Source organism: Homarus americanus, unplaced genomic scaffold (assembly GCF_018991925.1).
Source record: "Homarus americanus isolate GMGI-L3 unplaced genomic scaffold, GMGI_Hamer_2.0 scaffold48475, whole genome shotgun sequence".
In the NCBI taxonomy this organism is placed as follows: Eukaryota; Metazoa; Arthropoda; class Malacostraca; order Decapoda; family Nephropidae; genus Homarus; species Homarus americanus.
Window position 1 is genome coordinate 1 of NW_024713425.1, and position 26,057 is coordinate 26,057.

The 26,057-nt window shown below is 45.3% G+C and overlaps 2 long non-coding RNA genes across 5 annotated transcripts; both read left to right on the plus strand.

The window, feature by feature from the left end:
* The first annotated feature begins 3,416 nt into the window (after positions 1-3,416).
* Positions 3,417-14,025, plus strand: LOC121872035. Of its 2 annotated transcripts, none has more exons than XR_006090009.1 (3): positions 3,417-3,820; positions 7,016-7,186; positions 13,546-14,025. It is a non-coding gene; the product is annotated as an uncharacterized LOC121872035 (long non-coding RNA). The 2 variants fall into 2 exon arrangements; XR_006090008.1 differs by lacking the exon at positions 3,417-3,820 and adding an exon at positions 5,559-5,792.
* Positions 14,026-16,361: 2,336 nt separating this feature from the next.
* LOC121872042 lies at positions 16,362-25,563 on the plus strand. Of its 3 annotated transcripts, none has more exons than XR_006090011.1 (6): positions 16,362-16,530; positions 16,652-16,816; positions 18,991-19,114; positions 19,240-19,460; positions 24,140-24,274; positions 24,435-25,563. It is a non-coding gene; the product is annotated as an uncharacterized LOC121872042 (long non-coding RNA). The 3 variants fall into 3 exon arrangements; XR_006090012.1 differs by having other exon boundaries at positions 16,363-16,530; positions 16,673-16,816; XR_006090010.1 differs by lacking the exon at positions 16,652-16,816 and having other exon boundaries at positions 16,369-16,530.
* Positions 25,564-26,057: the final 494 nt, after the last annotated feature.

Genomic DNA, 26,057 nt, shown 5'->3' on the forward strand with positions numbered 1-26,057 from the left:
GAATAATCGCCGGACAGTTAAAGCGAAGAGCATAGCGTTGTGTACTATAATAATTGCTTCTATGTGCAAAATGAAGAACCAAATGCAGAAAAGGGAATGGTGCAAAGAGTGGTTAGGTCGAAGAAAAGTATTGGGAAGTCATGCCACGATTTTACGTGAACTGCAAGATGGACATGAGCAAGACTTCACCAATTACGTGAGAATGGACCCCAACACATTTTACAAACTTCTAGCGAAAGTGGAATCATATATAAAAAAACAGGATACCTATATGAGGGAGGGTATATCTGCAGAGGCTCGTCTAGAGGCAACGCTCATATATCTTTCAACTGGGTGCACCTACACGTCACTTCAGTATAGAACAAGGATATCAAAACAAAGTTTGTCTGGCATAATACCTGCAACTTGGCAAGTTATGTATGAAGTACTCAAGGAAGATTACTTGCAGGTGAGATTTGTAGTACATAAAAATTCATTGAGTAATGTTAGAATTATGATATGCATAGACAGGAAGCTATGGGACTAGAGTGAGGAGAGCAGCAGGAACGAAGAACACACATGAATGTCCTCTACACAATACATAAACAATCTCCCGTTTATTGTCACGTCAATAATGAACAGTACATTGCATAAGCTTATTTGGTTATACACTGGACCAAGCTGGGAACATATACGTATCACATTTGTAGTACTTAACTCAGGTTTTACAAAGTGTTAGCATACGTTGTGTCACCATCTCTGTTCATACCTCCCCGAGGTCAGCGGTGGCGTAGTGATCAGCTGTTTTTGAGTCACGTGAGGTTCCAATAATAACACGTGTCTTGTATTGCAGGCTTGTGTAATGTTGAATATTATTGACAATGTTATAGGAATGTCGGTTTTCCGGTTTTATCGATTATTAATAATGAAAATTATATTAAAACATTAATATTTGTGAAGGGGTCCCAGGGTCAACTCGTTTGTCTGGCAGAATCGTCGCTCCATATCCGGCAGCAAACCACCAGGCAGGCGGACCGTGATTTCGCTCAACGACGGGCACGGGCACTACGCTGGTTTGCCCGATAACGGGCATTTAGCGCGTGCCCGCTGGGCACTGCTCGATCGTGTGGACGGGCCTTTAGGGATAGCAATTTAAAGTGTCACTTGATGAATTTATCAGGAGAAACTTTTTGTATACATACTGTAATGTAAAATATAGGAATTACCAGTAATGGAGAGCAACTGGAGAAACTATTGAAGTTGAAATATCCAAAGAAGATGCTTGCACAGAGGAATTGTACTTCTCGGGAATCACTGTTTTAAAAGTGTAGGGGTATCGAGAAATTAAAGTTGTCTAGCACTCAGGATGGAAGGAAACTCTAATGTGGTTTTCTTGTATAATATATATAAGTTATATGATAGACAGTCTGGTGCTGGAGATGCCGTGTGGTGGGGAGCAGCTCAGTAGAAGACGTTAGGGAGTAGCGTGTTGAAGGAGGTAGATGTGCAGGAGCTTCGTTAGAGAAGGTGTTGCCTGTTGCTGGCCTCCTGGTTGAATGAATTGTTAACAGCGTGGAGCTTGCTGGAGGAGATGTTGCTTGTTCAGGAAAATGGGCAGAATGAGAGTTGGTTGGTGAGGAAGCTCAGAGAAGGACATGCTCGCTGGCGGGAGCGAGGACCGCCAGGCAGGCGGAGGAGAGACGAGGGTCGCCAGGCAGCGACAGAGGAGGAGGTGTTGCTTGTTCAAGAAGATTGGTCAGACTGAATCTCAATAGAGAGACAGAGCTTATATACACCCGGCAGCAGCCGCCAGTCCTCTATGAGTCATGTTGGGAAAACCCGAGAAGTAGCCGGTGACTAGTTTCGTTGCTAAGATACGGTAACATCTGGGGACAGCTCTCGCTTGGTTGCTAGGGGAGGCGGCACATTGGAATGCGGATACGCTTGGTGGTGGGCTGCTACGCAGTTGTAGGGGAGAATTCCACTACAACAGACTGTTCGACACAGAACTGACCCACATTGTGTTTACAGAAGAGGTTATAAGAAATAAACTGTCAAAGCTAAAGGTCCATAAGAGTCCCGGGCCTGACACGGTGCATCCTAGAGTGCGAAGAGAGTTGTGCAACGAGCTTGCCGAGCCCCTGAAGATCCTGTTTTGTAAATGCCTGGCTGAACAAAAGGTCCCCAATGATTGGAAAATGGTTTATGTGAGTCCTATCTTCAAGAAGGGCGAGCGTCACTCCACGAACAACTATAGACCGGTGAGCCTGACCAGCATAGTATGTAAAGTACTTTAGAGCATTATAAGAGATGCCACTATGGAACATCTACTACGAAACACGGTTTTATGCCGGGGTGCTCCTGCTTAACACAATTACTCAAGGTATTGAATATTTGGACCCATATTCTGCAACAGGGTGGTATTATCGACAATATATACCTAGATTTTACCAAGGCTTTCGACAGCGTACCCACGAAAGGCCGAAAATTAAACTGGAAGGGTACGGGATTCGGGGAAATGTCTTAGCGTGGATAGAAGACTTTCTGCATGACCGCAAGCACTGTGTGATGATTAATGGCACGAAATCACCATGTTTACCCGTCACAAGCGGAGTACCACAGGGCAGTGTATTGTTTGTTTGCTTCATAAAGGACATGCTTGAAGCTGTACAATCTTCCATAAAAATGTTTGCCGATGAGGCCAAGTTATTTCGGGAAATTAAGAACCAAGCAGACTGTGAAGAGCTGCAGAAGGATTTCTGTGAGCTCCAAGAATAGTCGAAGATATGACTGCTAAGGAGGGGTATCATATGTCCCAACGGGACGAAGAAGCTGCATTAATTGAGACAATGTGAAAAGGACCTCGGCGTGTATGTTTACAATGAGCTGAAGTTCTCGGGCCATTGAGAACAGAAGGTAAATCAGGCAACAAAATTATTAGGTCTTATACGAAGGTCGTTCAGATATCAAGACGTTCAGTTCTTCGTAGCGATCTTCAAGAGTGAAATGCTTCCCCATCTGGAGTACTGTCACCCCGTCCACGAGATATGCTAGGGACTGTCAGTTGATTGAAAATGTCCAAAGGAGGGCCACTAGACTGGTGCCTGCACTAGGGCACCTCAGCTACCCTGAGAGATTGGAACGTCTGAACTTGCCTAGCTTATACAGTGTACTATAGACGGGTAAGGGGAGACCCAATTGAGGTGTATAAGCATATCGAAGGGCACTATTCGGTCTAGTTTCCTTATCTGGAGCTGGCGGACGCTCGCCCCACATGGGGTCACAGCTCAGGGTTGAAGAAGCCGCAAGCCCAGAAAACTGTGAGGGGTAACATTTTCGGAGTGAGAGTTGTGAACTCTTGCAACAATCTGCCAGAGAGTGTTGTGACCTGACTTGACCAACACTGGGGCAGGTTCAAATACATTCAGGAGCCAGTGCATGCCCAGTACTTGCCAACAGTGCGTAACAGAGACGTGACCGACCGCCCAAGCGGCTATCGAGCAGTGGTGAAGAGGATTAAAGTAAAAAGTGAAAAGTTAATTTGTATAGTTTGGAATATACTGGGTAATATATATAGTTTAGAATATACTGGGTAATATATATAGTTTGGAATATACTGGGTAATTTGTATAGTTTGGAAGATACTGGGTAATTTGTATAGTTTCTAAATAATATTACCCTTCAACCGTACAGATTCATACCATAAACAGTTTTGGCGTGGTGGTGTGTTGGTTCAGTGGGACGGTACTCGATGTTGATGATGGAGGCCTCGGGTACGACTCCTTGACTGTCTCTTAGGAGACATTGAGCAGGTCGAGGCACAGAGGCAGAATTCTCAAAGGTTCGTAAGTGAAATTTGTTTTTATCTGAAGTATCTGTGTTGGGTGGCGATGATGACCTAGCAAATGTTTCGTAGGGTAGATGTATATTAAGTATTTATTGTTGCACTTTGTTTATTTTAGATTAATGGGTAAAATTGAGGGTAGGGGGGGGGGCAGGGGAAGACAGAGACTGGGGTGGATGAATCATTTTAACAGTTGTCGTCCCCGGAGAGATACAGCATCTAGAAGATTGATAAACACAGCCCAAAAACATTTAGAGTAAAGGGTCGTGGGTGCCAACCCTCAGACATGATGGTACTTTCATTATATTATGCTAGTGTCTGTTCGTCCGTCTGGTTTTCTGCAGAATTTACCTTATCCGAAACACAAAACGCGGGTGTCTCGTTTAGACAATAATTGTTATATAACTTCACAATCGGTTAAGATATTACAGTGATTGAAGAAGCCACACTTTCAGAAAACTTTCATGACAAACTTGTTTTGAGTGAGAGTTGTGAACTGGCGCAGGTAGGCCTACAGATACAGTCTGGAACCAGTACATACCTATAGTATTTGCCAACAGTGAGTAACCGTGAGTCATGACCAAGCGCCCAAGTGGCTAACAGGCTGATCAGTGGCGAAGAGAATAAAGTAAAGTAAATAAAGCTGTGTGGATTCAGGTCAGCAAACACTTTTGGAGGTTCTGCATTACTGTTTAAAATACTGCGTTAACATTAAAAATATTCAATTAGTGGTGAGCTCACGCAAATGTATTTGTGTAAGCGGAGTACATCCTGTTTGTCAGTGTCGGGGAAATCCGTGATTACATTCCCGACACAGTTGTAATGGTCACATCAATTGTCAGTGTAACAAATCGAGGTTTAACTCTCTATCAAATTCTTACTAAATATTGTTCGAAAAATTACTGTTATAATGTTAATATTAGTGTTTCCCTTAATGTTAAGCTCTATTAAATTCCCGTTAAGTATAAGACGAAAACGTAAAGTGAATTGTGATCAAGTTGTGGTGGTCGACGATAGATGGCGCTTTATTGAAGAAAAACAATCCTCCCCACCGTCCTTAGTCTCACACACAAGTAAACAATTAAAACTAAACCACCACCAGTGAGTTAAACACGGATAGAGAGAGGGCAAGAAAGAAAGGGGGATAGAAGGAGATAGAGGAAAATTAAGAGAGCAAAGATAGAGAGAGTATTGGCCTTACACACACACACTAGTCTACTAGAGTGAATGAATGCACAGAATGAGATAAAGAAGATGAATAGAGAAGAAAAGCATAAGATAAGATAACAGGATGACCACAGGGGATGAAGACCGGAAATTAATACACACACAGACACTCACGATAAGCCACTGAAAAAGAACAACATAAACATCCGCAGGTCAGCAGGAGTCACTGAATGTCTACTTGAGTCAACTGATATTAAATTCTCCACTACAGTTAACTTAAGTCACGAAAGATCAAGAACAATATTGTTAAAAGAGGTAATGGATCACCTGAAGAATCATCACCCCAGCTTATTTCACCTAACGATTAAACCACCCTAACCTAACTTAACCTAACCTAAACCTATTCTATCCTAACCTAAATCTAACCTAACATATCCTAACCTAACCTCATCCTCTCACAATAGTTTTAGGGTGGTTTAATCGTTAGGTGAAATAAGCTGGGGCGATGATTCTTCAGGTGATCCGAAAATAGTTCTCCATAATAAAAAAAAAGAAGAAAATAAAATAGAGTAACGCCGTGACTCGATCTCGGTCCTCTAAAATAGCAAACAGAAAGCTTATCCACTGGACCGCAGTTCGGCCATAAATTTGACGTTTTTACGATATTTGAACGTATAATCATGTTCGAAGCTTCAAATGCTTCAATGAAGCTTCGTGACGTCACTCTCAACCTTCATATATAAAGTCTCGACGAACTCGTTTTCGGCCCATTCTTCACTCACTAGCTGCAGCTGACAGGGAGGTAAGACGCCCCACACCCCGCACCTCTAGTCTCCATTATATACGTGTAATTTTTTTCCGACTGTCTACAGTCAATATGGCCAAGAGAAATGGTTATTCTTTTGGTTAGTGTTTATATGTACTTAATTATGGCGTAATAAATGCTGATTTAAGTAACAAACTTACCAGCCGGTTGTTGCAGTTCACTTGGCTTCTAGAGACGTATCCCCAAGTTTCACTGGGCCGTAAGGCCTATGATACCTACTTTGCAGCTTAAACAAATACATTAATATGGGTTAGTATTATATTAAGTGTTTCTCTAACGTCTAACCAGTAATTTATTAACGTTTTAAAACTTTTAGGCAAATATACCGCCAAATGAGCCATAACAACCGAGCCGAAACTATAAACCGGTGGCGAGTAACAAGCGTAAACCGCACATCAGTATTTGCGTTATAATTAACCAGTAAGTGAGTGCAATGACGAGATTGGGTGAAATTATTGTATTTATTTTTTTAATTTCACATTTTCCCTCTTGCTTCGAAGCCCAGCCCACTTTTGGCGGAGCCGGGTGGTCATAACTCAATAGTTACGCATTTCATCTAACGTTCATCACCAAAATATAACTGTTTTGTGGAATTACGATACAATATTTTTCACTGGCTAGTTCTTTGCTTCCTCTTTAACTAGGATTTCTGGGAGTTGAAACCGAATTTATTACGGGTTTTAGCCGGGCGAAGCGAGGCATGCTAGGCGAGGCAGGCAAGAAGCCAGACAGGAAGCGAAGCGAGGCGAGTTGAGGTAGGGAGCCGGGCGAGGCAAGGGAGCCGGCGGAGGGCGAGGTTGAGGGGTTTCAGAATATTTGTACAGTGTATATTAAATTTTTAAAAGTGGACAACCATGGATTTTAGCATCGGAAAAACACATTGGTCAACAACCAAAACGCACCAAAACTAAACTAACGTAACGTAGCCTAACAACGTAACATAGCCTAACCTGGAGGTTCGTTGGTTGTCTGCTTGTAAAAAAAAAATACCGGGTTCCTAAAATAAATGTTAAGATGTATATAAAGACACCGTTAAAATGTATTGGTAAATAAGGCCGTAACCATCTAATTAACCTCTGGAAAATGTTAAAATGTTTGGCTCGCCTGAAGATTCATCCCCCAGCTTATTTCAACTGAAGATCAATTTAACCTAAGCCAATCTACGTATTACAATGTGTTGGCGAATCTTTCTTTTTCAGATCATGGAATGACTGCAGATTCAACTACAGTACAAAACCCTCTGTTATTGGTGTGGTGCAGTATGTGGTCAGTGTGGTGCAGTATGAGGACACAAGTGAAGTGTGGTGCATTATGTGGGGACAACAGACCACGAGTGAAGCTTCTCACAATACACAACGGTGTTCCTTCAGGTCAATTTTAACGTTTTGTGTGAAGGTGTGGGTGTGCGTAGCTTGCTATGGTATCATTTAATGTTTGGTGAGGGGTTGTGGGTGGATGTTGCTTCATGTGGTGTCGTTTAATGTTTTGTGAGGGTGTAGCTGGGTGTGGCTTGTTGTGGGGTCGTATAACGTTTTGAGAGTGTAGGTGGGTTGGGCTTGTGGTGGGGTCATTTAACGTTTTGCGAGAGGGTGTGGGGTGTTGACACTTAAGGGGGTGTAGTGTACCGTTTGTGGCCAGTTGTCAATTCTCTTTAGTTGTCTATTATCTCTTTGTATGGGCACACAAACGTACGTACATGTAGATACCTTCACTCAGGAATGAGGTTGGATAGAAACTCACGATGTGCTTCCTGTATATATTGTTGTACAGTGCAGTACTTAGGAGTGACTAGGTGAGGAGCTGAGAGAGATGTTGCTGGTCCAGTAGCTGAGTGTAGGATGATCTCCCTGGGCAGGCGTAGCCGTATTTATACAATTTACCAGGATCAGGATCTGGGCTGCGCGTAGCGAGCGGACCAATCACAGCGGCTCAAGCGTAAGGTGTGAAACGCTCTGATCCTGAACTGGAGGTTGATGGTCGAGACTAGGTCGGCGATCGTACCCCTACGTCCTCTGCATAGACCTAGTCTCTCGGCGTAGCTGGCTGTACGCTGATTGGCTGGTCGGAGTGCGGCCGGAGCTCAGTTGGGAGTTGTAGGGGAGAGTAGCCACTACAATACTCCCCCTCCCCTCCCGGCGCGGCGGGAGGCTGGATGTTGTCCGGGTTGTGTCCCACACATAACACATACCGGGCAGGTGTATGTACGACTCGGCCGCTACGTGTAACAACTCCCTCCAGTGACACAAAACCTGTGGGAGAATTAGGAGGAGAAAGAGGGTTTGGGATTAGAGGAGGTTGTACAAGCAGTGGTTGTTGTGCTCCTGCTGCTGCAGGGGCTGCGTCAGGAGGAGGGTCCATGGCAGGAGCAGGTTCTACGATAGGTGCAGGTTCTACGATAGGTGCAGGTTGTATGTCAGGAGGAGGGTCCATGGCAGGAGCAGGTTCTATGTTAGGAGGGAGGTCTAATGCAGGTTCAGGTTCTATGACAGGAGGAGGGTCTATGATAGGTACAGGTTCTATGATAGGTGCAGGTTCTATGTCAGGAGGAGGGTCCATGGCAGGAGCAGGTTCTATGATATGAGGAAGGTCTATGCCAGGAGCAGGTTCTACAGCAGGAACAGGGTTTACTTGAGGGTGAAAAGAGGGTGCCCAGAAATGTCGTGGGCGTGGTGTTGCTGCCGGTGGTAACTGCGGGTAGACTGGTGCAGGCGTAGTTTGTTGATGGTGCTGCTGGACTGGGGGCCCAAAGGGTAAGGTGGCCGGTTTGACTCGGTCTATGCTGACGGTGTCATGTCTGCCATTCCGGATAATCGTCAGGAACTTTGCTGAACGGGTAACCACCTGGAAGGGTCCATCGTAGGGACGTTGTAATGGGTTGCGATGAGCATCACGCCTGACGAAAACATACTCGGCTGTGAGTAGTGCAGGAGGGATGTATTCAGGGCGCCGAGGAGGCTGGCGTGGAGTAGTAGCTCTGAATGCAGAAACTGCTTGTCGTAGTTTTTGGAGTAAGTCGTGACGAGCGGCTGGAGTGGTTTGGTGAGGGTTAGGAGGGAGTGAGAAATCCCCAGGTAGCCGAAGGGGCTCGCCTAGTGTAAGATCTGCTGGGCTACAGTCCATATCCTCCTTGTGTGACGCACGGATGCCGAGGAGCACTAAGGGGAGCGCATCAGTCCAGCTGTAAGGGTCGTGCTGTGCCTTGAGTGCGTCCTTTAGCTGCCGGTGAAAACGCTCTACCATGCCGTTGGCTTGAGGGTGGTATGCTGTAGTGCGTTGTCTAGACGTGCCGAGGAACTGTAGGAGGTGCTGCCAGAGTTGTGACTCAAACTGGACTCCTCGGTCAGTGATTACGGTTGCGGGGGGGCCGAAACGGGAAACCCAACCGGACATGAAGGCGCGGGCAGTAGTCTCTGCTGTAGCATTGGGCATGGGAATTGCTTCTGTCCACCTGGTGAAACGGTCGATGCAGGTGAAGATGTAGGTGCTGCCGTAGGATGATGGAAGAGGTCCCACGATGTCGAGGTGTACTACTTGAAAACGTCCTTTGGGAATAGGGAAAGTATGTAAGGGGGCCCGTATGTGACGATGTACTTTGGAGGATTGGCAGGCCAAGCACTGGGCAGCCCATTTCTTAGTATCGGACTTGATGCCGGGCCAGACGACACGTTGAGTGAGGAGGCGCTGGGAGGCCCGCCCACCCGGGTGGCTGAGACCATGGATGCGGTCGAACACCGCGCGGCGGTGGACATGAGGCACGAACGGTCTAGGATGCCCACAGGATATGTCGCACCACAATTTTGTCTTTGTGCCAGGAACAGGGAGTTCTTGGAGTGTGAGGCTTGAGGGGGATGACTTGTATTTTGCCAGCTCTTCGTCCTTCTCTTGAGCCGCGGCTAGCTGCCCATAGTCAATGGGTGGAGATGAGGGAAGAATGTTGGATACGCAACGAGAGAGGGCGTCGGCGATCTCGTTGTGGCTGCCTCTAATGTGTTGGACGTCACTGGAGAACTCTGAGATGTAAGCCAAGTGGCGCAGGACACGAGGTGTATGTGACTGGGAAGCTGAAGCGAAGGCGTGGACGAGGGGCTTGTGATCAGTGAAGATGGTGAACTGACGGGCCTCGAGGAAGTGCTGGAAATGTTTGACAGCCAGGTATATGGCCAGGAGTTCTCGATCAAAGGCGCTGTACTTGAGGTGTGGTGGTTGAAGCCGTTGTGAGAAGAAAGCAACGGGCATAAGAATTCCGTTGATCTCCTGCTGTAAGACGGCGCCCACTGCAGTAGAAGAAGCGTCTGTTGTGAGAGTGGTCCGGGCGTTAGGTGCGGGGTGGGCCAGGAGGGTGAGGCGTGTAATGTGCTGTTTGACAGTTGTGAATGCCGTGGCAGCCTCTTGAGTCCACACGAGAGGCTTGTGAGACTTCTTTGGGCGTCCCTTGAGAAGGTCGTGTAGGGGGGCTAGGACGGTGGCAGCTTTGTCAATGAAGCGGTGGTAGTAGTTGACTAAACCCAGGAATTCTCTGAGTTTCTTCACCGTTTCAGGTTTGGGGAACTCCCTAATCGCGGTTATCTTCTGTGGTAGGGGTTGTATGCCACTGGGCGAGACTCTGTGACCGAGGAAATCGATGGCCGAGGTTCCAAAGACGCACTTAGCAGGATGAACTTTCATGTTGTTGTTCTGCAGGCGTTGGAGAAGGAGTTGTAGGTGGTGGCGGTGCTCGGCAGGCGTCGAAGATGCAACGAGGATGTCGTCAATGTAGACAGTGACAAAGTCGAGGTCGCGAAGCATATGGTCCATGTACCTCTGGAAAGTCTGTGCTGCATTGCGTAAGCCAAAACTCATGAAAGTGTACTCAAAGAGTCCAAACGGGGTGGTGATGGCTGTCTTCTGGGTATCTGCCGGTGCTACTGGGATCTGGTGGAAGGCACGCTCCAAGTCGATCTTCGAGAAGATAGTCTTGCCATGAAGTTTGTGGTGAAAGTCCTGGACATGTGGAATAGGGTACCTGTCAGGTTTGGTGACGAAATTCAGGGCTCTGTAGTCGCCACACACCCTCCACTCGCCGGGCGTTTGCTTAGGAACCATGTGAAGAGGCGATGCCCAGGGACTCCTTGAAGGGCGAATGATGCCATCTTGCAGTAGTTTGTTGAATTCTACTTTGGCTGTGCACAGGAGCTCAGGGCGCAGGCGGCGAGGGCGTGAAAAGACTGGTGGTCCTTTGGTTTCGATGTGGTGGAAAATTCCCGACGTAGGTGGTGGGGGTAGGGAGACTCGGGGTGAGAAAAGCTCCTTGAATTCGTTGAGTAGGGAGGAGAACTCGTTGGAAGGCGCAAGACAGGTGATAGTGTCGGTGTGTCTGGCACGAGAACCCTGGATCTTGCGTGCTGTAGGCTCATGGATGAGGCATAGATGACTTGGTTTGACGCCGAGCTTGTGGAAGGTGAGGAAGTCGAAACCAAGGATGGGTTGAGACACGTCTGCTATCACGAATAACCAACTCAGAGTCTTGGGCAGGCTGAGGTCTAAAGCGAGGGTGAGTACGCCGTAGGAGGCGATGGGGGTACCGTTGGCAGCGAACAGGTCATAAGAAGGTTGCTTTGACTTGTCTTGTAGTGAGGGAGGGATGAGGCTTACCGATGAACCTGTGTCGATGAGGAACTTCTTGCCAGAGGTGCGGTCGGTGACGTACAGTAATGAGACGCCTGAAGGAACGGGGGCTGAGGCGTCTACCAGCCTCCGGTGTTGCCGTTTCCCGAATAGGTGCAATAGGGCTCACAGTTTCGAGCATTGCGGCCGAAAGTCTGGTGATACCAGCAGAGGGTATGGTTGTTGTGCTGGGGGCTGGCTGCTGTGTGTCGGAAGTTGTAGGGTGTGATGCGTGAGTCAGGAACTGGCACAGCAGCGGGTAAGGAGGAGCAGAACTGCTCAATGGTGTCCATCCTGCGGTTCAAGGTTTGTAACAGGTCCTTGATATCTTGTGAGGTATTGCTCGGCTGAGGTGTGTTGACCCGGCTTGCAAGTTCGGTGGGAGGTACTGGTGTGACCGAGGCAGCAAGGGGTGCAGAAGTGCACTGGTTGAAAATTCTGTCTGCCGCAGTTGCATATAGCTCAGGTGTCGTAGAGTAATCTACTGCGGACAGGATGTTGCTTACTTCTGTGGGTAGCTTTTGTGCGTGAAGCTGGCGCAGGATAGAGTCAGGAAGTCTGTCTGTGTACCGGGAGTTCACCCTGCACATCTCTTCCCAGAGATGTCCCGGAGTTGAGTTTCCCAGGGAGATGGAAGATAGGTTCTGCAGGATATTGGAGCGGGTCCGTTGGTAATGCGTTCTTAAGGCATCCCGCAGAGTGGCGAATTTGTTGTTCTCTGGAGGGTTGGAGATGATTTGTGAGACTTGTGTGGCGACTTCAGTGGGCAAGGAGCAGAGCAGGGCGCCGTACTTCTGCTCGTCTGTAGCTGTAGAGCCGATGAGAGCTGCTTCGACATGAACTAACCAGTCCTCTACGTTGTGGTTGAAGGTTGGTAGAGAGATCCGTCCGTCCATTCTTGCGGGAGTATATCGCACCTGTTAGGGAAGGATGAGGGATGGGTGCTTGTTCCGACCCCCTTCCGTCTTCACAATCTCCTGGGAGGGAGGTGTACACTTGCGGGGGGGACTTCGGGACGAATACACTTTTTTAGGGTGCAGGTCCTTCGGCCAGAACTAAAAAAACAAAAGAAAAATAGGAGAATAGGCAAAAGAGCTCAAACCACACTTGGAATATCGCACAATAGTTGCTCTCCAACTGTGATGTGGGTCACTCACAACGCCAGTGGGGAGAACAGACTAATGCGTTATAAACCTTACGATCGTGAGATGGTGTCGTTGTGGAGTAGTGGGTGGTGCAGGGAGGCGGTTGGCCTAGGCTGGCAGCAGGCAGGACGATCTTCTCAGCTCAAGTAGTAAGGCAGCAGAAAGGAGTGTGGTGTTCACGGCTCCGGGGGTCACCAATGTGGCGTACAGTATGTGGCCAGTTGTCAATTCTCTTTAGTTGTCTATTATCTTTAGTTGTCTATTATCTCTTTGTATGGGCACACAAACGTACGTACATGTAGATACCTTCACTCAGGAATGAGGTTGGATAGAAACTCACGATGCGCTACCTGTATATATTGTTGTACAGTGCAGTTCTTAGGAGTGACTAGGTGAGGAGCTGAGAGAGATGTTGCTGGTCCAGTAGCTGAGTGTAGGATGTCCTCCCTGGGCAGGCGTAGCCGTATTTATACAATTTACCAGGATCAGGATCTGGGGTGCGCGTAGCGAGAGGACCAATCACAGCGGCTCAAGCGTAAGGTGTGAAACGCTCTGATCCTGAACTGGAGGTTGATGGCTTGTACTAGGTCGGCGATCAGACCACGCCCCCTCTGTAGGTGACCTAGTCTCTCATGAGAGTTGGCTGCACGCTGATTGGCTGGTCGGAGTGCGGCCGAGCCTGCTGGGGAGTTAGGGGAGAGTAGCCACTACAGGGGCATGAGGGAGGGAAGGTCTAGTCAGCTGTAATAAACCTTGTGTATAGTGCATGAAGCAGTGTAGTACAGTACAGTACAGTACAGTATAGTGTAGTCGTACTGTATTGGTAAACTAATGTGGAGGTAATGATTTATGTAAACAGTTGGGGACAGTTTAAGTACATGTGATCTAGTTGCAAGTTTAATTTTCATTGTACGTAAATTACAACTTTAAACACGTTGCAGGTAACAGCTGATGTACGTGAAGGCCAATGGAGAAGTGACAGAACCTCGAGCAAGATTTAACTACCAGCATGTTACTTCAGCCTCATCAGTTAAGTTACTTGTACAATATATCTTGGCTAGTATCTTTATCCAATAAACCACTCGACACTGCTCCTACACTGGGCAGTGGAGGGGGTGTGTGGGGGGTGCCTTGCTGACTGTTTGAGGCCTAATAGGTCTGTGTGTAGACCTAGTGATCAGTGTGTGAGGCCTGGCGGACACTCTTGGAGGGCTATGGAGGACGATCTGTAGACAGACTGATATTAGAGTAAAATTAATATTAGTTGTAGTGACAGTAGAAATATACAGAACTGTATGCCTATTGATTATTAGTGAAAATTAGTAGCAGTAGTAAACATAGTAAGTTAAAAAAGTTGTTGTGGGTGGGTTTCAACTAACTTTACTAACCATAACCTAACCTAAGATAAACTATTCCAAGACATAAATTCAGTATTTTTTTGTCACTTACGTTAACTGATCATGAATTCATAAGTTAATTTTGAAAGAAGTTAAATTTGACTTTTGTAAATAATTAATTTTTGAAAAATTATGTACATTTGACGACAGTTTAACTACATGTTGTTTAGTGGTAGATGGATATTGTATGTTTAACATTCATTCTACATAAATGCCAACTTTAAACATGTTGCAGGTGACAGCTGATGTATGTGAAGGCCAATGGAGAAGTGACAGAACCTTGAGCAACATTTAACACCCAGCATGTTACTTCAGCCTCATCAGTTAAGTTACTTATATATATCTTGGCTATTATGGTCATCCCATAAACTACTCAACACCGTGCTTCTACACTCGGCAGTGGAGGGTGTGTGGGGGGCCTGGCTGACTGTGTGATGGAGGGTTCTGGAGGACTGTGTGTGAAGGAGGGCTCTGGAGGACTGTGATGGAGGGCTCTGGAGGACTGTGTGTGAAGGAGGGCTCGTGAGTACTGAGTGGACAGATTGGTCTTCGAGTAAAATTAATATTAGTTGTAGTGACAGTATAAATATACAGGACTACATGCCTATTGGTTATTAGAGAAAATTAGTAGTAGTAGTGGTAGTAGTAGTAAATACAGCAAGTAAAGCAAGTTGTTGTGGGTGGGTTTCAACTAACTTTACTAACCTAACTTAACCAGCCTAAGTTAATTAAACGTAATAACGTAGACTGAACCAAATCCGTAATAAGGTCACCGCGACCCGTAGCTGGGGACGTCAAAGGCTCGGTCGGATTGGTACACCGTCAATGACTCAGCTCATCTTGGAGGGAGGGGGGGGGGGTGGCGAGCTACCTCCCGTGTCCTGGCTGAACTGCGAGAGGGGCAACCACTGGTGTCCTGCCTCCCTGCGAGATGGTCGTTGATCTACCCGACCCGTCTTGGGACAACAACCACGGAGTCTAGCATGTGTAGGAGTCGATGGGGTCACTGAGCCCGAAGGCGAGATGAAGGTAACGGGCGCCTGGTGCGTCTTGGGCAGATCCTCAACTGGCTGCCTCTGGCCGTGCACGTGTGGCGTTTGCATGGTTGAGACCCTTTCCCCCCACTGGGAAAAGGGCCTTCCCCCGCGCATTACCACGTGAGTGCACATGTCGCCGCGCTTCTCTGGGCGCACACGTCGCCACCTCAGCTTGTTTGCAGCTGGGTGGGTGGAGCGGCCCAAAAAGCTCCCATCTCGCCTCCCCATTTTCCCTTCCTTCATATCTTTGAGTTATATATAAAAATAAGTGTGTTTATGTCTACTTAAATAAATTATATACAATATGCCTATATGCCTATCGATTGATTTTTATCCTAAGAGTTATCTGATAAAAATGTGAATTTATTAGGAAGGTACTGGTATGGAGGGTAGGACATGGAACACTATGAATTAGTGGTTTATTTGTAGTAATAATTATATAAACAAAATGACAACTCATAATTTATGGTCAAGTGAAAAAAAATTGTAGCTCAGTCGTATTTAATATTTGGTTAGGTAGGTTAAGTTAAAGTTAGGGTAGGTGAGGTTAGGTGAGGCTAGGCTAGGTTATTTCCATGTTTTGTGCCAGTTATTCACTGGCAATGGGGGGGGGGGCAATTGTACATGAACCAAGCTGTGCAGCTTTTTACAACCATGACGTGCACTAAGTCTGGGGCTGGTGCCCCCACACACTTGGCAAGCTCAAATATTCTGCAAGATAAGTTTTAAAAAGGTTTATGTTCAGTTTCTGAAGGGTCACCTCAAAAGACTTGTCAGAAGCATACCAGTATATATATATATATATATATATATATATATATATATATATATATATATATATATATATATATATATATATATATATCTCTCTCTCTCTCTCTCTCTCTCTCTCTCTCTCTCTCTCTCTATAGATAGATAGATAGAAGGTATGACTGTAGCCTTGTGACTAGCCTACAGTATTTTAGGCCTACTTCAAAATTTTTTTTTTCTGTGTTTTCGATCAACTGATGTAAGTGCACAACAGCATCGTAAAGTATAACCATGTTTTCGTACTCCATTTTTATGGCAAATTTACATTTTTTAAACTATATACACTCTTTGAATATTACTGTATTGTAAAATCCTACAAAACCCATCATACATTTCTTTTGTGATGCATATATGTACAGTAAATGATATTAGTCTGTTCTGCATCCCCTTTGGCCATAGGCATTGGTGATGAAAGCATTATAAAGGCCAATGCTGCTGCTATTGTTATACAGCATTAATTTCTTCTGTTTCTTTCAGAACTATAAAAACAGATATAGTAGACCGAAAGCTTAAAAAGTCAGGTGGTGGTCCACGAGAAAAAAAAATATCAAAAGCTTTAGAAGAAATTGCCTTAACAGCATCACTGATGAGGGCCGAGTTAGCAGTGGCTGGTGATTTTTACGAGACCTTCCGCAGTCACCCAGTAGATGAAGAAATAATTCCCTATAGAATGTGCAGATAGGTGAGAACATTTATTGATTTATACAGTTGTATGCATTCTCATTGATACCATTGCTCAATCTCCTTTGGCTGTGTAAAAGTCAAACGGCAGCAGTGACCTACCTTATACTGACTTTTTGCAGTTTTGCCTGTTCCAACCCCAGGGCCATCAACTGTGCTCACAAGTCATTGTTCCTGCCTCGACAGTGAATGCTCCTACCTCACCAGTGAATGCTCCTGCCTCACCAGTCATTGCTCCTGCCTCACCAGTCATTGCTCCTGCCTCACCAACACTGAAGCAGGTTCAGGTACATTCAGGAGCCTGTGCGTGAGTAACAGACGTGACCAATCGTCCAAGCGGCTAACAAGCCAATCAGTGGTGAATAGGATAAAAGTATATACATGCTGTTAGAAATTTATTTTCTTACATTTTACAATTAAATAATTTGATTTAAAGTAAATAAATCTACATTAATTTATTTTGTCAAAAATTTTCTTAAGTTAAAAAAGCCTTCAGAAGTATAGCGGCTAATATTTTGCTCACAAGTTGCCGCGCTTTTCTGGGTGCACACGTTGCTGTGCTTCTCTGGGCGCACACATTGCCGCGCTTCTCTTGGCGCACACATTGCCGCGCTTCTCTGGGCGCACATGTCGCTGCTCTTCTCTGGGCGCGCACGTCGCCACCTCAGCTTGTATGCGGCTGTGTGGGTGGAGCGACCCAAAAATGTTTGGGCGCGCCCCCACACGTGCCGTCGTCCAACGGGCGTGTTTCGCCTTGTAGTAGGTGACCGCAACCCGTAGCCGGGGACGTCGAAGGTTCGGTCGGATTGGCACCCCACTGCCGACTCTCTCAGCTCGTCTGAGTGGGGGGGGACCGGGGAGTTCCGCACGACTGGGGGCCACCGCCAGTATCCTGGCTGTCCTACGACAGTCGTAGAGAGGAGCGCCGCCTCCACCTCGACTGTGGGGGTTCGCTCTCGCGATGTGCAGAGGGTCGGTGATCCACCCGACCCACCTCGGAACACGGACCACGGAGTCCAGCGTGTGTGGGAGTCGATGGGCTCACTGAGCCTGAAGGCGAGATGAGGGCAACGGACGCCTGGTGCGTCCTGGGCAGATCCTCAACCAGCTGTCTCTGGCCACGCCCGCGCGGCGTTTGCCGGGTTGAGACTCCTTTCCCCCACCACAGTGGGGGAAAGGGTCTCGCCCGGCGTATTGCCGCGCGAGCGCGGTCGGGGTGGCTGGTTGGGGGTCTGCCCAGGACGCACCAGGCGCCTGTTGCCTTCATCTCGCCTTCAGGCTCAGTGAGCCCATCGACTCGCACACACGCTAGACTCCGTGGTCCGTGTTCCGAGGTGGGTCTGGTGGATCACCGACCCTCTGCACATCGTGAGAGCGAACCCCCACAGTCGAGGTGGAGGCGGCGCTCTTCTCTACGACTGTCGTAGGACAGCCAGGATACTGGCGGTTTCCCCCTGTCGTGCGGAACTCCCCCCTCCCCCCCACTCAGACGAGCTGAGAGAGTCGGCAGTGGGGTGCCAATCCGACCGAACCTTCGACGTCCCCGGCTACGGGTCGCGGTGACCTACTATGAGGTGAAATACTCCTGATTAGTCCGTGAGAAATCAAAGCCTCACACGCTTTGGTCTCTGCCATCGCTTCTCTGGGCGAACACGTTCCAGCAGTTTTTTCTCGTGCACGTGAGCTACGATTACAGTTTCCGTCACAGCATATGCTGCAGCCTTCAATGCAGTGGCCCATCGTGTCTTGACCGAGATTTATTCCACCAGTCAATGCGATAACAGCTCGTGGTTCAACATGACCGGGGTGCATGTCTCATTCTAGTACTCGAGCAAACTAAGAATAGTTCTTGCCACAAACTCGAAGCAAACAGGGTGACCCATTCTATCCTCACCTAACAATTGATGATAGTGGGTCCCTCCCGTGAAAAAAGCAGAAATAGTCATTGGGCGACGCTGACGCTCACTAGCTTGAGCCCATGTCCCCACAAATGATAAAGGTTGAGCACAAGTTTCAAACAGGTCTGTTCAATTTTTGATGGGTCACCTCAAAAGACTTGTCAGAAGCATACAAATCCTCATATCTATATATATTATCATATAATAATTTTTTTGCAGATATGACTGTAGCCTACAGTATTTAAGGCCTACTTCAAAAAATGTTTTGTTTGTTTGTTTTCGATCTACTGATGTAAGTGCACAACAGCATCGTAAAGTATAACCATGTTTCTGTACTCAATTTTTAATGGCAAATTTACAGGTTTTAAAACTGTCTACAGGCCCTTTAAATATTGCTGTATTGTAAAATTCTACAAAACCGTCATATTTCTTTTGTGATGCATATATGTACAGTAAATGATATTAATCTGTTCTGCATCCCCTTTGCTCATAGGCATTGGTGATGAAAGCATTGTAAAAGCCAATGCTGTTGCTATACAGCATTAATTTCTTCTTTCTTTCAGAAATATAAAAACAGATATAAAAGACCGAAAACTTGAGGGCCGAGTTAGCAGTGGCTGATGATTTTTACGAGACTTTCCGCAATCACCCAGTAGATGAAGAAATAATTCCTTGTGGAATGTGCAGGTAGGTGAGAATATTTATTGATTTATACAGTTGTATGCACTCCCATTGATACCATTGCTCAATCTCCTTTGGATGTCTAAAAATCAAACGGCAGCAGTGACCTACCTTATACTGACTGTTTGCAGTTTTCCCTGTTCCAACCCTAGGGCCATCAACTATGCCTCACCAGTCATTGTTCCTGCCTCACCAGTGAATGCTCCTGCCTCACCAGTCAGTTTTCCTGCCTCACCAGTCATTGTTTCTGCCAGGGCCGGCGCCAGCCTATTTGGCGCCCTTAGCAGGACTGCAGCTGGCGTCCCCACCCGCCTCCCACTTCACGATTGGGTTTGCCCACAAAGTAATCCAGGTACCATATTGAAGAAACTGTTTACCTTACACTGATCTATTTTAATTTGCTAATACATACATTAATTAGCAAATACTCTTAAGCACAATACAATAATGGCATGAAAAGTGACTGTAAAGAAACACTCAAAATCAAACTACTATTGTATTTAAACATTAAGCAATTCAATTAACATGTCATGACATTCTGGATTCCGCCGTTTTCTCGTTTTCGCTACGTGCCTGCTTATAACCGTTAACTTGATTCCTGGAAGCGAATTCGTCGATTACATCGTCATACGATAACTAGAGTGTCTAGACACTGCAATGTTCACACTGATGATGGCCAACTCACTAAGATGTTCCTGCGCCATTGTGGATCGCAAATAAGTTTTTATCAGTTTTAACTTAGAAAAGCTCCGCTCTGCTGCCGACACCGTTACAGGGAGAGTTGCACAGATCCGCAGAGCTACCCACAAGTTCGGGAATACTTCAGTAAGTTTCTTTTCATGCAGGAAGGTGAGAAAATCCATTGTCATTCTCTTGGAAGGCAAATCTGGGAGACACTGCAGCTCCATGGCCAGTTCCCTTCCATCAATGTCTGAGTTTCCCCCATGAGTAAGCGTGTTGCTGAGGGTTTGGCAGTGATCGACAATATCTTTGTCAGACATGTCGGTGAACCCCAACAATACCTTGAACTTTTCATTCACCTCGCCCAAGGTCTTGAACCTCTCATTAAGAGAGGAAATCACAGTATCCACTACCACATTGAAAAATGTAGTCTCCATCCTCTTGAGTACATCGCTGACAGGTTCGTCTGCACACTCATAGCTAAAGTGACATTTTTTAGTTCTTAGTCTCTTCTGTTTCAGCACCGTGTCTACGCTCATCGCTTCACAGATTTCTTTAGCAATAGTTAGTGCATCAGCAAAACCTGTATTTCTGTAGCTGACAATATCATCTCTGGTCTTTTTGAGCAGATCTACAGCCACGCCGAGCTGTATCGTACTCGACTGCATTAGTTTGCTCACGTGCTGAATTTTGCTGAGTATATCATACCACACAACTGAACAAATGACAAAACGGTATGACCCTACTTCCTCTGCCAACGATTAAGCCTCAACTTTGACGACAGGGTCAGTTGCAGATTCTCTGTGCTCCAAAAGCGCTTCTTTGATTTGCGCAGGTTGATATCTAATTGCCTCCACACTTTTTACTCGGCTTTCCCATCTGACGTCTGACCACGGTTTCAGATTAATATTAACATGTTTTAAAAGAACTTGCCACCTCTGAGGAGAGACTGAAAACAATGTGAATACTTTCGTTAAATATCCAAAGTAACAAGTTGCATTTAGGGAGCTCTTGGCAGCGTCGCCTAATATCAAATTCAAATTATGGGCACCACAAGGATCAAATAAGGCCCGAGAATTCTGTTGAAGAAGCCTGGCTTGAACTCCTTTGATGTTTCCTCTCATATTTGCTTCATTGTCGTAGGATTGACCTCGATAATCCTCAAAAGAAATGTTCATTTGTTTGTCTTCCGAGTAGAAGTCATGACAAATTTAGCCCTGTAGACTTCTCTACCGCAAGGAACCCCAAGAAATGCGCCTTTATTGTTGGCTTGTCTTCAAGAAAGTTGCTCTTTGTGACTCAAATCAGGGGTGCAGTCTAAAATTGAGAAGTATTTCGATGCTTTGATATCGTCCATGATTCTCTCAGTAATCTTTGCACTGATAATGTTAATCAGTTCATTTTGGATCATTTGGCCAAGGTAGTGAGTGTGACTGTGATTGCCTGCATTACTTTCAACCCTTCTTAAATGATTCTCCATAACGATCAAATTTAACCAAAAGTTCCACTTCTTGGAGAAAATACCATTGGATTGACAGTTAAGTTTTTCGGTTGACCCTCTAGAGCCAAATTGCTTTCAGCTAGAGACTGAATAATCGCCATTAGTCTAGTGAGGACTTGGCGCCACCCGTTCCACTCAGCCATTAACATTTCCATTTCCCGTCTGTCTATCGTCCTTCCTCTTGCAATGTTGACCTCCAGTTCCTTCTATGTTGTCATGTTTTTAGTGTTCTATGCTACTTTCATGTGTGCTGAGCAAATGACTAGCATTTTTTCAATCATTGATGCCTTCTTCAGCCATTCTAACATGTTTTGTAGAAAACATTTTACAACAGAAGCAAAAAAGTTTATCCTGTTTCACCAAATACATTAGCCAACTTCTTTGGATCTTCTCTCCATTTACTAAGATTCGGCGAAAGTAATCATGTTGACATCTTCTCCCATCCTTTTTTGGAAACACATATTTAAGATCAACTTGTAAGGTCCTCTGCGAACAAGTTCTGCTTTTTTCCTGGTTGGACATTGAGGATGGCCAGTCGGTAGGGTCAACAAGTGCAACCTTAATCTACGACTCTCAATATGGGTTTACAAAGGGAAAATCTTGTCTAACAAATCTGCTAACGTTTTTTAGGAAAGTCTTCGAGGTAGTAGATAATGACGAAAATTACGATGTTATTTACTTAGACTTTAGCAAAGCATTTGACAGAGCACCGCATCAGAGGCTTCTGAGAAAAATTAAGGCTCATGGTATCGAGGGGAAAGTTTTAAATTGGATAAAATCATGGCTCACCGATAGAACTCAGAGGGTCAGCGTAGATGGTGTTAAATCTGAGTGGGGCCGTGTAACCAGTGGGGTTCCCCAGGGGTCAGTACTAGGCCCACTCTTGTTCATAATCTACAGAAACGATCTAGATACTGGGATCAGCAGTGACATAAGCAAGTTTGCGGATGACACCATAATAGGGCGGCAAATTAATTCAGGGCAGGATGCAAATGCATTACAGAAGGATCTAAATATACTGCAGGGGTGGTCTGAAAAATGGCAAATGAAATTTAACACCAGCAAGTGCAGCGTACTTAATATTGGAAGAACATATACTTGTAATGTATACAGCCTTAACAACATCAACCTAGAGAAGTCGACTTGTGAAAGAGACCTAGGGGTTTTATATCTAGAAGTGTAAGTAACAAGAGTGCAGAGGTCTTATTGCAACTATATCTTGCGCTAGTCAGACCGCACTTCGATTATGCGGTTCAGTTCTGGTGCCCCTATTATAGAATGGATATAAATTCACTTGAGTCGGTGCAGCGAAGAATGACATAAATGATTCCGGGACTTGGAAACCTTCCATATCAGGATAGGTTAAAGAAACTTAACTTGCATTCCCTAGAAAGACGAAGAGTGCAGGGAGATATGATAGAAGTATTTAAGTAGGTGAAAGGAATCAATAAAGGGATATAGATAAAGTTCTTATAATATCCGAGCAGGATAGGACTCGGAGCAACGGATTCAAGTTGGATAAGTTTAGGTTTAGGAGGGAGATAGGAAGAAACTGGTTCACAAATAGGGTGGTGCAGGAACTCTGGAAAGTTTCAAAAGGAGGCTAGATAGATTCATGGATGATAGTGGTAGTAACTCTCGACAGGAGCTGCCATGCACAGGCCAACCAGCCTATTGCAGACTCCTTATGTTCTTAGGTGCAGCCCTGGATGCAGCACATTCGAGCTGTGGTGGTGACACTGTTACTGTTGGCTGTGAAGAATGGAGCTGTGGTGGTGACACTGTATCTGTTGGCTGTGAAGAATGGAGCTGTGGTGGTGACACTGTATCTGTTGGCTGTGCAGAATGGAGCTGTGGTGGTGACACTGTATCTATTGGCTGTGAAGAATGGAGCTGTGGTGGTGACACTGTATCTGTTGGCTGTGAAGAATGGAGCTGTGGTGGTGACACTATCTGTTGGCGCCCTTAGCATCTTTAGCGCCCTTAGCATTTGCTAACCTCGCGTAATGGAAGCGGCGGCCCTGGTTCCTGCCTCACCAGTCATTGTTCCTGCCGTGTCACATTCTAATTGTATGATAACCGATTACCACTTCATAATGACCAAAATTCAGATAACCTATAGTGAATGATATTCTATTTTATTGTTATATGTGAATTATTTGTGTATGGGAAATTATATTTTGTATTAATGATTTAGTGTGTGCACCATATTGTGAAACCAATAACCGAAAGTATGTTATTTAAAGAATGTGTAACTACTACAGTATACATGTTTTCTGAATGTTACAACATAATATGAATCTTGGGGAAGGGGTGTCATGGTCATAATGACATGGCTATATCTGTCAAAACCTAATAATTCATATTACTCTCCACACCCACAAAACCTGTAAACCTTTTTGAGTCTCCCAGTTGAAACATTCGTCTCTAACCACTTCAGGAGATAGTCTTCCGTTTTCTATGTCGCATTACCATAGAAACTCAAGTACTGTATACCTAAATTCCGGACAGGATGTTCATGCATTTGAATTGGTAAGAGAATACCCTTGCTTTGCGTCAACTTAGAGATGTCTGATTGCAGTTGAAGCATTCAAGATCCGTTGTGACTGATGTTGAAAGCTTCAATTGTATTTACTGTTAGTGTAATTGTCAATATAAGTCAGGGTAGAGTCGGCAGCGAGAGTGAGGTATCATTGGCGTCGGCCCTAGAGATGTTGACCGAGGCTGAAGTCACCCTCTTTTTACATATGAAAATCAGAGAATCTGATGTTCATGGTGTAATTGTTGTAAGGATGTTAATTATGAAATTAATTAACCTGAAGGGAACTGTCAGACCAAGTATCTTTCAGAATCTACTGGGTGTAATCGACAGCTCAGGCAGAGCTGTTGGGTGAGTGGAACTCGAAGCTGATCGAGGGAGGAGTAGTGCGGGGCACTGACGCTCTCAGGCATCAGTCCAGCGTCTGAAACTCCTCCACGCACAGGTAATGTCCAGCTCCGTGTTATAGTTTGAATATGCAAGTGATACAGTAACGTAACTGACGTGTATTAAGTGAAGTAATCTCACGACATTAGCGTCCTTTTGAAACGTTGACGTTCATGTCGACAAACTCGGCCCAGTGTCTGAAACTCCTCCACCCACAGGTTCCTCTTGGCCAAGAGCCTTGTAGATTGGGACGACCTCCACACTAATTTGGGAGATGGATGAAGGCCAGTGAACTCGGGTAAATTCGTGAACACGAGCGTCAGGAACTAACCACCTCCTCTGGGATCCAGTCAACTGGTCAGCCGTTCAATGTCCAGTTTGTTGATATCACAGGCAGAGCAAACAGTGCCAGCCCCCTTCATTGTTATGGGTGAGTCCACTACTCAGTAGGGGTATATGGTGGCTGTGTTATTCCTCTGAATACACCTGTATGTATTCACCTGAATTGTCTGAGTGTTTGGAGTCGGCAAGAGTAGGTTGACCATCAGTTTGTGTGTGGGCAAAGGTACCATAGTGGTGAAGAGAAGCTACTAATTCTGGTGATGTTAAAGTATTAGTGTTGGTGCTGTAACTGGCATCATTGCCACTTGTAATAGTGCTCAAAGGTGCTATGTAAGAGTATTGTGTGTGTTCTTGTACATGTAAGTGGAAAATGTACCTAAGTTTAACAGTACCAAATAAGTAAAGCCAGGGAGTTGACCCCCATCATTCTCTCCCATTGCTTGATATCAGAATTACAGTGTACCCATGTCATAACCCCCGAGCCACAATACCAAAGATCAGAGGTTATGGAGTAATTATATGAAATGAAATAACTAGACAAAACTAATGGAGAAAATAAATGAAGTAAGAAATTAAGAGGAAACCAGGTTGAGTTTAAAAGTTATCTTATAAATGGTTTCAGCGACTGGATTGTAATTTAAAATGGTACCCAGTTGGGAGGAAGGAATGAGCTAATGTAGGTGTTTTTAACTGATTTGTAATAACCATTTCTCTGTGCTGGTATCTAATAAACATTTAACGGTAACTGAGTATTTCAGATTGCTAATAATTTTGTTCCATATTCTTCCAAGGTACAGTACATTGCACAGTATATGTAATTCTGTACTAATTAATTAGGGACATAATTATTTCAGTAGGTTATGTGTGTGTTTATATGCTGCCTTTATTGATATATACATTATATATTGTTACTTCTTACCAAAGTTAGAATGTGTTTAGGCCTGTGTAATCACGAATGTGTTAGGCACATGGTACATAACAATAAACGACTGGAGTAAGACTTGGCATGTGGCTTCTCATTCTCCCATTAAATCGTGTAAGATGGCGACGAGGATGGGATTCACAAAGTGTTGAAGTCCTTGAAGAGAGGATAGTGACCACTGAAGGGAAGGCCTGCGTCAGTGGATACATTGGAAGAGTGGGGGAGTATGATGCAAACAAGGAGAACTTCACATCATATTGTGAGAAAATGGACTACTTCTTCCTGGGCCAATGAGTTAATGGCCCTTGAAATGAAAAGGAAAGCAATCTTTTTGACAGGTAGGAGCTAATGTTTATTCTACTCTGCTCCACACAAACCAAAAGACTCCTCACTGATTCAGATTGCCAAGATTCTGATGCAACATTTTGATCCTGCTCCACTTGAGATTGCTGAAAGTTACAAATTTGGCACAAGAGATAGAGGGAAAGATAAATCGGTGATTATATAGTAGCTTTGAAGAAGTTATCCATTCACTGTAACTTTGGACAGTTCTTGAACAGAGCTCTTAAGAGACAGG